General features: G+C 33.4%; 1 protein-coding gene across 3 annotated transcripts in view; it reads left to right on the forward strand.

Moving 5' to 3' along the window:
• The window catches only part of nebu (solute carrier family 2 member nebulosa), a 140,340-nt gene that overhangs the window by 64,293 nt on the left and 63,674 nt on the right, over nt 1–12,373 (forward strand). For all 3 annotated transcript variants that reach the window (XM_073983028.1, XM_073983030.1, XM_073983029.1), the window contains one exon: nt 5,069–5,120. The gene's annotated coding sequence lies outside the window, so the exon portion shown is untranslated. The remainder of the gene's footprint in view (nt 1–5,068; nt 5,121–12,373) is intronic.

The following is a 12,373-nucleotide window of genomic DNA, read 5'->3' on the forward strand; positions in this document are numbered from 1 at the left end:
CTTACATTTAACAGCATTTGGATGCGATCCAACGATTGACATCCATTGCATCCGGATGCAGGGAGTCGTGAAAAAGGCACTCCGTTCGATACATTTTACAAGCAGTTGCTTACTAGGCGTTTACACACAGACAGTACTGGCAAGACAATATCAAAGTTATACATTGTCTTGCCAATACTGGCATTTGTAAGCGCAAGGTTAGTGATCCCTAGCAAGCAAGCCAATTTGTACCCAGCAAAATGTTCGATGCCAAAGATGCCATTCAATCATGGGTGAAAGTGATCTGGCATGTCATCTTTTTAGCATCTTCATCGATGAATTTTATATGAGCGTGGACCCCAAAAGAAGCTATTCATTTTTGGATCCAAAGCATGTCATTTACACCAATGCTTTGACATGTCATTTTCACCAATGCTTTAACATGTCATTTCCACCAATGCTTTGTCATGTCATTTTCACCAACCCTTTGCAGTGACATTATCATTACGACGAGAGTTTTAACAACGTTGGTTGTGATTTCGAGTCTCCGACATCAAGTCTATTGTAAATAATATACATATTTAGAAAAATCTGTATAAATAAAAACACTAAATTCATCTCTATTGGATCGATGGGTTCAAATGTTGACGAAAAGATCGGATCGTTCACGACTTCCTTTGCATGGGTTCAAATGCTGATGAAAAGATCGGATCTTTCACGACTTCGTTTAAACCAATACCAAAGATGCCATGAAATCACGTCATCGCATGGAACCCCTTCCTTCAAATTTTGCTGGGTAGATACCTACAACTACAGACTTTTTTTCAAAGATAGAAAAAGTGTGCAATAGTTTCTAAAATTTTTATATAAAATAAAAAATGCAACCAAAAGTTGGAAACATTTCCTAATGAAGTGCTGTTGGAGTACTTGTCGAAACCTCAACTGGTGATGGGAAGATAAAGGAAGAACAGTTCAGCTTGGATTAAATGAAAAGAGGAGAAATAGTGCCTTTAAATTCAATCCAAAGCACTGTATTAAAACACGTGCTTTGGATGCAAATTGGACTGCATCCTATTCTACTCTAAATGGTTAGTTAAAATGCAGTGCTAATGGAGTGAATCTTTCAGTAATCACGCTCTTGTAAAAATGCATAATTTCATGCACTTCCAGATCACTTGTACATATGATTTAACTGCATCTTTGGAGGCAAACATTTTGCTGGGGAGATGCTTGTATGTGCTTTTATTATCAGTAATGCATTTTGAAAACTAGAATGGTAATCAGCTGTTTTTGGTGTGTACCTTTATCATTGTGCCATAGCTTAGATTTACGAAATTCACTCGATTTCAAATGACAATCCCATAGCGTATAAAATCTAGTGAATTTATAATTTATTATATATTTATTTATATATTTATTTGACATATATGCTATGGAATTAACAACATTTTAAATCGTGTGGATTTATACTATTACTTATAGTACGTTTATACACCCAGCAAAATTTGACGGAAAGGGTTCTTTGCGATGACGTGATTTCATGTCATCTTTTGCATTGGTTCAAAGGAAGTCGTGAAAGATCCGATCTTTTCATTAGGATTTGAACCAATGCAAATGAAGTCGTGAAAGATCCGATCTTTTCATCAGCATTTGTACCCATTCCATCGATCCAATAGAGATGATGTTTGTGTTTTTATTTACACACCTGTTTATTTTCATTTTGGTATGTTCCAGTACTGCAAAAATCTACTATTTTTTACTGTTTTTTCCGATTACATAAAGGAAAAATTGTTATCGTAGTAAAAATAAGTAGGTTCTTGCAGTTTCTGGAACAGACCTAAGCTGTTAGAACTGTCGTCGTGATGTTGTCTTACATCTCCTGCATATCAAACAACTAAAACTTCTAAACAATTGGTATTATATGAGCTAAAAATAGAATCGGACTGCACACATTGCTATTCTAAAAGTTCCCTTGTCTGTTCTAAATCTGACATAGAATGAAATCAATCAAATCTCGCTTCTTGGAATTTGAAAAAAAGTCCGAAACGAAAAGGAACAAGAATCTGAAAATAAAGAAGAAACTACTTTTGGAAAGAAACAATTAAAAATAAATTAATTTAGCATAAATGGTATTTTCCATAAAAAGTCTCTCCTCCCCGTTCGTTACATTTTGTTCTTAGAGATCCCTAAAGCAAGCCGGGTTGTAGATCCCTACATATTTCCGTCACTAAACAAAAGAGTATAAATTACCAAAATGTTGTTATAAAATAACAAAATTATAAAATAAAAGTAATTTACGAAATTAAAATACTTAAAGGAGTGCATTTGGAGTCCATGTTGAAATCTGAACTGGTGATGGGAAGATAATTGAAAAAAACCTTTTGTAAGATGGAGGAAGTAATCTTTTGCGTTGCAGCGGTGGTGATTACATTGCAATTTTGGATGTAAACTTTTGAAAAACTAAACTGATAAATTAATTGTAGCTATTTCATGAATTCGTTTGAATTAATAAAGAGTTTTGTTTTTCATGAAAACCATATTTCAATACAGCATTTCCATTTTCCAAACAAGACATGAAAATTTCATGCCAAGGGGTTGGTGAAAATTTCATGCCAAGGGGTTGGTGAAAATGACATGTCAAAGCATGGGTGAAAATGACGTGTCAAAGCATTGGTGAAAATGACATGTCAAATCATTGGTGGAAATGACATGCCAAAGCATTGGTGGAAATGACATGTCAACGCATTGGTTAAAATGACATGCTTAGGATCCAGAAAAGAACGTCATCTTTTGGGATGCTAAAAAGATGACATGCTAGATCACTTGCACCCATGATTGAATGTCATCTTTGGCATCGAACATTTTGCTGGGCATATAATAATATGCTTAAGGGAAACTAATGTGACGTTTACTTTAAGGCCTGGGTACATAAGCCGCTCGACTTTCTTGCTTAATTCATTTCTGGTAAAAGACCAAAGACCAAGATCGACCTAATTGAAATGTGGTTCTGACATTTCTTTATTCCTTTACCAGAATTGAATTAAGCAAGAAAGCCGAGCGGCTTATGTACCCAGGCCTTTAGAGCTTTTTATTGGGTTAAAATTCGTTATAATGATTTATTTGACGTATAGGCAATGAAATTGTCATTTAAAATCCAGAAGATTTATTACAACTGACAGTTAAAGTACGGTTACATTAGAGTTTTTTGCCGGGTTAACCCACTTCATGAGGATTTATTTGACGTTTGCGCTATGGAATTGACATTTGAAACACAAACCCACTGGGTTAATCCGGATTATATGTAAACTTACTATAACTGCCAGTTGTGCTTGATGTGCACATCAAATTGAATATTTTTCATAATAATGTCACTCCTCACACACACACCATCAACTTGCCTGTCAATAAATCTAGACAAACATTAACTTTTTATTGATCGGTGATTTGTCTATTTATACAAGTTCAAGAACGAGAGGGCCCGAACATTTGATTGAATATTTATTAATACAGGGTGCTGTGATTGATTGACTGATTGAAGGAATTTTATTAGAATCCCCAGAGAAAATAATAACATAAATATTTTGTTATTTTAAAAAGGCTTAGAAAAGGAATAACGAGTTATTGTTAATAGATAAATGCTTGGTATTATCACATTGTGAAGAGGAAAAGTTAATTATTAAATGTTTATTTTTGTTAACAAAGTTAACACTGCGCAATTTCTGAGTGCAAATTCATTTCTGGTACTATGTATGTCGTGTGATCATACTAGTAATTATTTCTTAATTATATTTCTAAATCTTCCAAATGATTTATGTTTTTACTGAGGCATTTAATTCATTATAGTATGTATATGACAATGAGATGATGAGAAACAGCAACAATTGCTAGCCAGTTAATTTTTTTATCAGCTTTACTGTACAATATGAAACGGATTTTTTTCCTACTAATCAGTTCATTCATTCATTACACTGCACAATTGCATTGATAAGGCAGACAGACAGAGGTCGTTGAACATGGTGTGTTCTAGTTATTGAAAGTGAACGGGTCAAATAAAAACAAAGACATCAACTATTGTGAATGAATGTCGAAATTTTTGTTTACATCATGATGCTAGTAATAAGTGGTCTGTTTCTGTACTGCAAGAATCTACAAATTTTTAGCATGTTTCGATAACATAAAGAAAAAAGTGTTATCGTAGTAAAAATAGTAGCTTCTTGCAGGTTCTGGAACAGACCAAAGGTGAACCAGAAACAACACCAACAGACTATTTGGATTCAAAGTACTTCAAGCTGTCAACATTTTTGTTTGCGTTTACATACGATTAATTCACAATAACAGTGAATTTGACAGATTGTGTGAAATCAGCTGACCTTAAGGCCTGGGTACATAAGCTGCCTTGGTTTCCTGCTTCATTTTTGACATAAGCTTCGTTCCCGTACTTATTAATAGTAAAACTCCTAAAAGAGAGAACAGCAAAAAAAAAAAAACAGTAAAAGTCGTAAAAATTGTAAAAACTTTTTTAGTTCTGGAACAAAGCTATAATAAAAATAAAAGAATAAAGAAGGCCGAGCAAATTTCGTACTGGGTTGCCCTTTTCTTTTTTATTATTTTATCAGAAGCAAGCAAGGTAAACAGGCGAGGCAGTTTATGTACCCAGGCCTTTACTGTTTCACCTTATGTATTGCACCATGGTTTACATGTTCAAAATCAGCTGGTCTTTCGGTGTTATTGGAACGCTTTTCTTGGCAAAATATGAAAAACTGGGTAAAATCGATTTTTGCAGGACCCTTTACAATAGAATTTTTATTGTAATTTTTCATAGACATTTTGCCATTGAATAAAAAAATACACCATTGTGATTGAAGTACGGTAGTGTTATATTACCTCCATTAGTTTGATGTAAACATATCTTTACATACTTTAATCAATAATATGGATTTCGCAATAAATGTTTTTAGGCTTATAATGATAACTTTTATTGCCAAAATTCCCGCCAAATCATAAAACAATTTCCCAATATTGGATTATACCACTTGACAATGATTAACACGAACTAATATTGCTCCTTTTCATCTTTTTCTATTTTCAGATTATCGCCTAATTAGAACATCACAAAGAAATTCGATTTCAATTTCATATCTGTAAGTACCCAACAAATAATAAAAACTATTTACTAATTTATAACCCCTTCGTGCATTGATACAACTTAGAAGTGGGCCAGTAGTCACACCCTTACCCAAATTAAAGGCGGATTCTTACAACTTTAACGAAACAAAAAAACATGATTGATATTTGATTGTTGTCATAAATATTTCTCACACACTTTCATTGAAATCAATATTGAGAATATAAAACGTATTACGTTTATGTTCGGAAGTGTGTTATACTGATATTACACACGGTCTTATCATAATCGTAGCAATAAAATATCGACAATTAGGTTATGATAGTATAATATTGTAGTTTTCCCTTTTCATTGTGATTACCTTTGATAATGACAAAACATATGTTTATGTCGATCGTGTTTGGCTACCCCAACCCACTTCGCCTTTTTCTTTCCTCTTCATGGTGATTTAATGAGAATTTGTTTAACTAACCTATCAGAGGTATTATAAAATATGACAACAATGTTGTTTGTGTAGAAATGTGACGGAATGACTGACACCCACAATAATAATTAGGCGAAATTTAAGCGCTGTTAGTCGGTTAAATAAAAAACAAACAACTGCTCTAATTGCATTGACTAGGTAGGTTGTTGCTCTTTGGGAAGAATTTTTGCAAAGTTTTCCCCTATATGGGGAAATCAAAAATTCCCATATGGGAAATGACATAAGGAAGAAGAGCTTTCAAAAATAGGAGACATATGTATATTATTTTGTGCTATTATGTATTGGGCGCCATTGTGGTCCAATGAAGTTGACCCGCAGGGCCGCCAAAATCACATTTTCGCGGTAGTTAAAAGCGCCTTATCAAAACCATAGCTATATTTTCCGAGTACTCTGGCTGGTGGTGTGGCATTGGACACACCGTTCGGTCTCGTCATTAAAAAGTGGGTTAAATTAAGGTATTTCGCCGCCATTTGTAACAGAACTGCAAGAATCTACTAATTTTTACTATTTTTTTTTTTCGATACCAAAAAAGAAAAATTTTTATCGTAGTAAAAATTTGTAGATTCTTGTGGGTTATGAAACACAGAAATTGATGAGAAATTCTAAATATTAAGCAAGAAATTTCTCAGAGAGTAAGGGGTTTTTATTCTCTTTTGCTAGAAAATTGTAAAACGTAAACAGACACTTTCCTAGCAAAAACCAGCAAGCAATCAGCTGGCTTGCCAAAACAACAATTTGTCCGCCAATAAAGGAAGCAAACACGTTGTATTTTATTAAAAATAAAAAAGAAAATGAAACAAAAAAGTATTTTTCCACTTTACAATTTTTTTCTCCATAAAACAATACAATTAGACTATGTTATTTCCACAATAAAATTGTTTTTAATTTCACAAACATAAATCAACAACAAATTAAAAACAGATGATTGATTGTTTTCAGGAAGAAGAAGAATTGCTAGTGCTTGCTAGAAGAAATTTGTCCAGCAAGAACTCAGAGAAAGAACTGCCAAAATGTCTCTCTCGAATCGCTCTCTTTTGCTGGTTTTTTTGTGTTAACAGACGACTTCCAGCAACAATTGGTACAAATTGTTACAAATTTTAGGGTAACCAGACAGACCTATTTTTTACAAAATGTTTACATTTTCATGAATATAAATTACTCTTGACAATACCGTTAATTATTTTGTATTTTTTTAACAACTCCCTCCATATTCCGCTTTGTCTAATGCCAAGAATTGCATGTAAAACGAACGGTCATATATGTCATGTTACGATTATAGAAGTGTTGTCGTTCTTAAAACGATAATAACAACAAAAAAGATAATTATTCTTTGTTCGTACAATTAAAAACAAGCTTTGATAAAACTGCAACATGAAAGTAAAGTAACGAAAAGAATGTTTTCAAATATCATCACTAATCCAGATGATCCACTCAAAATATTTATAGGAAAATTTTTAAAAAGCTTAATTAATCCTATTATAGTACGGTTACACTAGAGTTTGCCGGGTTAAACCACTTCCAGAGGATTTATTTGACGTTTGCGCTATGTAATTTGAAATCCAAACCCACTGGGTTAATCCGGTTAAGTGTAACCGGGGTATTACATTCAGATAAGATTACCAGCCTCGTTAAACAATCAATGTTTCCATACCTGTGGAAATATCTCATTCAATGTTTAAGGAAGGAAATCGTATGCCAAATCCCATTTAAAAACCACAAATTGATTTGTATTTTATGTCTGAAAATAAAACTATTTACTTATAAGATTTACTTTGTTGTACATATGTATATACGTTTTCCTCAAATGTTGTGCAATTTGTCGGAAAAATTTGTAATGCGTTCAGCTTATCAACTTATCAGCTTGTGTTTGTCATAGTCAATTAATACAATAACAATAAAACTGTAAATACTTTGCTTTGAACAATGCAAGCCCTTGAATTAATAACCAAAATGCATAGCATATCTTTAGGCGCTTTTGATTGTACTTTACACTAGAAAACAAAAATTAGGAATTGTATTGAAACATGTATCATGATTTGTTTACAATTCTAAAGATTAACCTACTAGATATAAAAATGGATTAATGTTAACTCTTTACATATACCATTGAGGGGATTTAAATATACATTATGTTTATTAACCCAGATATGCCCATTGCTGGATCATGATTATTTTAAAATAAGTTTTCTATTAATTTGGACGCAAATGACAAATAAAAGCAGTATGCTTATACGTTTTATTTTTATAAATTTATTGAAAAAAGTGGTTTTTGAGGCCACTTTTGGGCACAGTGTTTTATTATAGAACTGGGTGTTATTCGACACAAAACATTTGGCATTTAGTCTAAAGTAACATTTTCGGCATCTAGTTAAGGTTTTTTGATAGCAGGCTCCCCATCGCAAATCATTGTCAAAAATAAGCGATGAATGGCACCTTTGAAAACCTGGAACTCAAAAATAATAGCTCAAAATAATGGGATCACATAATATACCACGACATGTAGATGTGTACTGAGTATATCAACAAAATAAACGGCACTTTGATAAATATTACATATAAAATTTGATTAAAAAAACAACATTCAGTAACATTTTTTAATAATTATTACAAACTAGCAGACCCCGGTCCGCGTTGCTGGCCCCTCGTAATGAGTTTTAATGGCACCTTTTTATGGACTTATGCTTGACAATCCAAAAACAGGTATTTTCTACCTCACTACTTCGGTCCATTGTCAAACCGAGGAGGATATTAAATTGATGAACAGATTTCTCTATAACCTTCGTTTTCTCTTACGGACTTTGTTGAATTTTTTGGCCTATTGATGCTGTTTAGGTTTTATTATCGTCCATGTCCCCTGTCTTTATCTTAAAGCTTATATGTCTTAGTTTTTCATGGCTGATGGACCGTGGAGAACTCACCATTTGAGGAAATTTGAAAATACAGTATAGTCTCCGACAACGCGGTAATCCGGACACTAGAATTTTTTATATTGTAGACTCGGTAATCCGGACATCTCATATTTTTCTTACCTCGATAATCCGGACATCAATATTTTTTCCTATCTTGAGCAATAGATTCTTATTTCGTTCATTGAAGTTTTAATTTTTAGCAATAGCAATTGGTGTATAAATAAGAAAAATTAAGTTTTTCAACGTTTTCGGTCCAAATCGCGTCTTTCTGGCAAGCTATGCAGTCAATATGGAATTAACTATAAGAATCTGGGTAGCCTAGTTCCCCTAAAAATCGATGTTGGGTGTTCCTTTCCTCTAACGGAACTGGTTCATTAGATCTCCGATTGGTGACAAAGTCCATTGGAACTGTGTAGTGTATTCCAATGATATTTTATCTACAGATGTTTAAAACATTTAAAGCTAACTCATTTTTGAGTTACCGACAAAAGTCGGACAAATTAAAACGCAAAATTATGAACGAGCAGTTTAAATAGAAGTTGACAGCACTCTTGCCATAGGCAGAACTTAATGACGACTTTTTTATCGCTAATGGCCCCGGCACATACGGTACGTTGTGCGTCGCGTTACAACAACCACATGAAAACTTCAAGAACAAACTTGGCATCACTTACATTTTTTTCATGTGGTTGTTGTTTTTAACGCGTGACGCAACGCACAACGTACCGTATGTGCCGGGGCCATAACTTACTGAAAAAAAATAGGTAATTACCGAAATTACAAGCAATTTAATTTTACAGATTTTTCGGTAACGCAAAAAAGAGTTGGAAAAACGTATTTCTTGTATAGAAATTGCAATAAACTATTAAAAAAACGCATGAATCCTTTTATGTTCAATTGTTTAATATAAAAAATCACCGGTATATACGGATTGTTATATTGTATTCTCGTATTTATAAAACCAATAGATTTAAATTTCATTGTCTTATTCGAAAGCTATAACATTTATATAATACAATAGCTTTTTTGGTTTCGACGAAAAGTAAAGGCTAAAATATATGTATATTCACCATAATGATATGAGCGCATTTGAATTCTCAAGTCATAAGACGCTCATGTCCCATGGACCCTAAAAATGGACTAAGAAGTTTATATCCTTGAAAAAAACTTTGAATAAATATACACCGATTGTAGAGAAGTTTTAGACTACAAAAATACACAGGAAATATCACCTAAATTACGCTGAAAAATAAAATTAAGAATTAAATTTGGTCGTCAGGAAAGAAGCTTAAAATGGTCGAAACCCGGGACATTTGTTTAATATGAATTTACGTTTACTTTAGATGACAGGTTATTACCTAGTGATCGTCCGATATTAATGATTTTAACTTAGCAAATTATGAGTTTTCTGACTACTCGGTAATCCGGACAATTCGATAATCCGGACATCGCCGAAACATGTGGTGTCCGGATTATCGAGACTATACTGTATATCGTTTTTCTAGATCGGGGGCGCACACTGGGAAAAAATGCAGATCTAGCGTGCTGAAAATAAAAGTCGATGTTTTATTGATATATTTGTATTATTTATATATTTTTATACCCTCAGCATTTATGCTAACGAGGGTATATACACTTTCAACGGGCAAAATGTAACTCTCGAACGGATCTGCCGATTCTGTCCACAATTTGTTCTTCGTAATATATTGTGCAAACTTAGTTTAAGTTCGAAGATAAGCCACATCGGTCCACTCCTTCAGGTACCTCCCCCACAAAAAAAATGTTCGGAAATATTGTGCGTACGATAACTCTTGATGGAAGTGACCGATTTGGTCCATACTTTACACATCCTAAAATATCTACAAGATATGGATCAAGTTCGAATATGGACTATATTTGTCCACTCCTTCAGGTACCTTCCACACAAAATTTTGAATAAATTCACTTTAAGACCCCCTCTCGAATCACTTTGATTTTTGTTGAAGCAACTTGCAGTCTCTACCTCAATTATGGCAGTAAAAGTTTTTTCAGGGGCAAGTCCATACTTCTTGAGAAAACAGTCCGAAAGTTGTAAAAAAACCCCTATGGCTCGAACCGCATACTGCGTTCGTCCACACTTTGGATATTGTAATTTTTCTTCGAATATTAGATGAAATCCGAAAGTGGTGCTTATAGGTCTACTCTTTCCGGTACCTCCCCACAAAAGTTCGAAAATATTCGCTAAAATGGTACGCGCAATTTCTCATAGACGTAGCAACCGATTTGGTCCAAACTTTGGATCTCAATATTAACGAAACTTAGTTTATGTGTGGTTCGAGGATCCTTTGGACATTTTTACCGAAGGTTTTCTTAGTGGCCCTGTTTACAGCGATATTATCTTTTTCGTAGGCTAGTGTGATAAAAAACCCTATCTAGCGATATCCCCGCAAATTTTTGAGCTTTAATCCTATCCATACTTTTGTCGGTACATACGCCCAACATTTTGAAAACCCCCCTAAATACATAAGCTTTTTCTGCAAAAAAAAAAAAAAAATTCAATCCACACAGGCTGAGGGTATATCTCCGTCGGCAAAGCCAACTGATACTTTTTTACTATTTTTTTTAATCTTTTGACTAATTTATAGAAGAAAAAATTTACAAAAATAGTAGACTTTTGCAGGTGCTGGAACAAAGCAAATACATATATTTAGAGTTATTCTGCACGTAAATCCCCGTGAGTTTTCTCACATTATCCATTAAGTTGAATCGGTGGATAGACAAAACTCACTGGGAATTTTTGTTCATAATAACCCCTAGATGTCTGTTTGAATTTGTCTGGCGTATTAATTTTAAAAAACAATCGAATTCAATGATTTTTATAATTTTTTAGAATATTTGTGTGGAAGATGTTCTTAAATTTTGCATTGAAACAAATGTTTAATCATATGCACAACTCGATTAAGTTGAGAAACCTTAACACTTCATTCGTTGTTGGCGTTTTTGTACAAACGGCTCAAAAAAGATTTATAAACAAAGCCACTTGTTGCTTTTGTGTTTAGTAATTTTGATGCATTATTTCTAAATACTTTCCGAGTAATTTTCCTTTCCATGCATGTCACACATTTCAATGGTAATAAATATTATTTTGTCTGATAATAAATTAATGAATTTCCTTATTAAATTTAACAATAAATGGCATGCAATAGCCTACTAAAACACAAAAGACAGTTTGTTCTTAAAGCAGTATTAAATTGACGTCGCGCTGAGAATATAATTCATAAAAAATATGATTTAATTTAATATAAAAATCAACGTAAGTGCAACAAAAGTAACAATTGCCATCAAAATGTTTAATGTACTGTAGCGTTTTGATGTGCATTAGGGTGGGGCGATTTGTACATCTTAAGAGGCGCTTCGTGTTTCTGATTCTTAAGGTATGAACAGAATGAAATACGCCGTTTTTTTCACGTTCACTTTCATGTAAAAGATTAATGGCAAAGTACTACCTAATTCAAATGCTGCCTAATTCATTTGAATTAGATAGTACTGGGCCTTTAGTCTTTAACATGAAACTCAGCGTGAAAAAGCGGCGTACTTCATTGTGTCTCTACCTTAAGGATTGAACTGAACAAAAAATTCCACCTGACCATACGTCTACGGAGAAAATTTAAGCTATAGTCTCGGGCTATAATTCTTCGCTCATTCATGCAGTTTTCGCCTTTTCAAATTGCACATTTTGGTAATTTATTATTAATATTTTTATGAAAAATGTGCACTTTCACAATACAAAAACTGGCAGAAGAAGCGTTTCAAAGCTTTTGCGATGCACTAGACAGTTCTTAACTATTGTCTTGGCAACAATTTTTGCCTTAGTATTGGATTGAAAATCTCAATGGT

Source organism: Musca autumnalis, unplaced genomic scaffold, assembly GCF_047663935.1.
Source record: "Musca autumnalis isolate F117 unplaced genomic scaffold, ASM4766393v1 scaffold_4, whole genome shotgun sequence".
Taxonomy (NCBI): Eukaryota; Metazoa; Arthropoda; class Insecta; order Diptera; family Muscidae; genus Musca; species Musca autumnalis.